Source organism: Plasmopara halstedii (assembly GCF_900000015.1).
Source record: "Plasmopara halstedii genome assembly, contig: Scaffold_526, whole genome shotgun sequence".
Classification (NCBI taxonomy): domain Eukaryota; phylum Oomycota; class Peronosporomycetes; order Peronosporales; family Peronosporaceae; genus Plasmopara; species Plasmopara halstedii.
The window spans coordinates 834,857-838,083 of NW_020187446.1; positions in this window are offsets into that span (position 1 = coordinate 834,857).

Sequence of the window (3,227 nt, forward strand, 5' to 3'; positions counted from 1 at the left end):
GGCCGCCTAGAATCTGAACCAGCAACTTGTTCTGAGCTCGGAGTGCAAAATCCTCCATTCCAATTGAGCCAAACGCCCCACCGTCGCTGCAGCGACGTATTCACCTGCACCACGGCTAGGAGTCGCTCCGACAGAGCGCAGTAGTCCAAAGGGTGAGGCAGCAGGCGCACGACGCGCTACCCATCCTCAAGATCTTTCGATATGCTACTTCAGCATGACGCTCAGCGGAGCTTCTCGTCCTCAAGGGCTCGAAGAGCATCGCGAGCCACCGGACGGCGGTCGAACCGGTCGTCACCGCCTGCCACCGACTCTTCAAGATGAGAACGGCGACGTCCTCTATCACGTGGAACGTCTAGCGTGACGACGTCGTCACCAGGGTCAGACCCATTATCTGGTGAATTGGCGAGGATATTCCGACTCCGAAAAGTCGTGGGAGTTTGAGACGCCACTTCGGCAAGATTGCCCAGACGCCGTGGACGCTTTTAGTAAGAAAGATCAGGGTACCCCGCTCAACCCCCCTATAGCTGAGATCAAGCGGTGGCCCTGAGATCTTGTGGTCGCAGACACAGAGCTCGCGGGAGCGTTAGAGGTTGACCCATACGTCGCCTGGCAACAATTAAAAGGAAGCCGACGGCGTGCCCTGAGTTTAGCAAACTCAAGTCGGAGGTGTCGCTCCACACGCACGTCCACTTACTTATGACTCAGCTGTAAGGCATACAGTGAGGAAAGTTTGCGGCGCCGTTGCACCCAACACTCAAAACGCGCTTCGTCATCTGTAGCGCTTTCGCCAGGGGCGAGCACTACAGGTATCGTTCGCATAGCGGGTACACGAGAGCCACCTCGTTGAGCACGCAGACGAGTGCGATAAGCTAAAAACAAAAATTCTTGTGGAACCAGAAAACGAGCTCGAAGAGCTTTCCGTTCGGCAAGCTCATCTTCCGTAATGGCCGGGGGCCCGATGATGTGGAGGCGTAGCGATCGCGTTACCACGTCCTTCGCTTCCACAGCGGGATCCGCCGGGCGAAAACCATTTTCCATACGACGGTCGATAAACGACCGTGGATGCGCGCGCATCGGAGCCACCTTACGAGCAGCTATCAGCTGCCGATTCTGTGCCTCATCGAGGACGTTGGTGATTACACCACGTTCCCCAGGTGACGAGAAGTCAGGAAACGGACATGGGGTCCGCAAGGCGCGAGCTGGACTCGTCTTATGCCGCTGGTGCGGCTCGCCTACCTCGTCATTCCCTCCGAGAAAAGGAGTGTCAGACTCGTAGTCGACCACCTCCACATTCCCAACGAGGTACCGTTAGCGTGCGCGGAGCGCGACGCTTGAGCTCATCAATCCTAGGATTTACGCCCCTCGATGCCGCGATGACACGGTCCAATATGGCACCGTGTGCGGAGATGAAGCTGGGCTTTGCCCGTGAGCACTGTTGGAACCAGAGATATTGGGAGACTTCGGTGTCATTGTCACAGGGCTCATTGCGCACGGAAGTCGGTTCGTTCCAACCAGTGTCTAGCGGACACCCAAGCCTCGTTGAAGCAATAATCGATTGGAACTGTAAATGTTCTCAATCTTAATGGAGGAGAGTGTAACGGGGTTACACATATCCTGGTAACAGGGGTTTGTGTCACACCAGATGGGCATGGTGTGACCATACCCAAACAAGAATACGGTCCGGGGCTGGATAGCCAATAGTTATACATGTATTTAGATTTTTACCATACCTATTTAGAAATCTATGCATTTTATATTAGGCGGCTTTGCCGCAGATAAAAATAAATAGTCAGTTTTGAATTTAAGCGGAAGAGTAAATTAGCCTTGTGTTAAAGGTGTAATTACTCTTGGAATAAGCGGATTGCAATCCGCTAAACTCGTACTTGTTCTAAACTGCAGTGTTGTACGACCGATGATCCTCAATCTCAGTAGGCACTGTGAAAACTTCACTATCCTAAATTAGACAATCATACCAGACTGAACGGCATACACAAGCGTACATAGCGTAGTAGATTTGCTGCGCTGTAGCATATAATTTAGGCGCTAAGTCACATACATGTGTAAGATAGCTTGTGAGGCAGATGCCTTGTTATAAGGACAAGACTTCTGTCTTATCGAGTCAGCATTCCTCAATGCGTAATTTGTACGCTCGCCTAGCACGCTCGCTGCTAGCCACACGTAAAAGTTTTGTTACGAGAGGTAGTGGGATGTATGTACAAAATGTTTCTCATTAGTCTCAGAGTAAGTAATCGTAGAAAATTTCGGTTCGCCCCTGGCAGGAGCACATGAGCCAATCCTCTGTGCGTTCGTTGGCAAGGACTCTACGAAAGCTAAAGTTTTTTCTGTGCAAAGTGCACATCCTTCCAGTGTCAATTTAGACAACATGTAGCCAACTTAATGACTGAGTCGTGCAAAGACTGTATTCTCTGCAATGAAGGAACATATAATGTCCGAATTACTGCCTCAGGACAAATATAGCAGCTTTCTTAACTTTAACATAAGCTGGATCCCGACCGGATAAAAGAATTGGCGACAAAGCACCGCTACCGGTATCGCTGCATATGGAAGCCCACCAGTCTTGAGAATGCACAAACGAGGCACGCTCGGAAGCATCCAACCGGGTGCCGGTGGAGACACCGTTATACAGAAGATACTGGGAGTCCTGGCCTTTAAGGGGCGAGTCAAAGAAAAGATTGCCCACTCAAAGAGGGATATGAGCTGGCCATAAAGTCGGCCTTGCTCCAAATGGATCGCCAACGCATTGTGCTTGCGATTTTCAAGAGGGGCAATCACGTACATACTGCGATCAAAGAGATTTGCTCATCACGATCTTATCTGAAGCGATAAATGTCGCGGGTGTGCGCGGGTGAATAGGTTGTAAAGGGTACGCTTGAAGCTTTAGTCCTCCACAAAAAAGGAGAGTTGGGGCTACACCCAGATGCTAAGACCTCCTAACACCGTAGTGGCATCTGACCCTCTCCCCGAAGCGGTATGAGCTGGAAGGTCTCCGAACGAGTGCACCTCGCATTCAAATGTGAGACGCAACTTTCGTGCAGCGAGTGCAGGATGGTGTGCTAAGAATTCAAGCTTTACGAGCGTGTCAGAGGCATTGGAAATTTTCATGCCGAGGGAGAAGAGCAATATTTTAGCTGCTGAGAAACTCCGCGGTAACCGCAAACGTGGTAGTGCAAACCATGTGTGACGAGCGTACCGTAAGAATTTGTCAG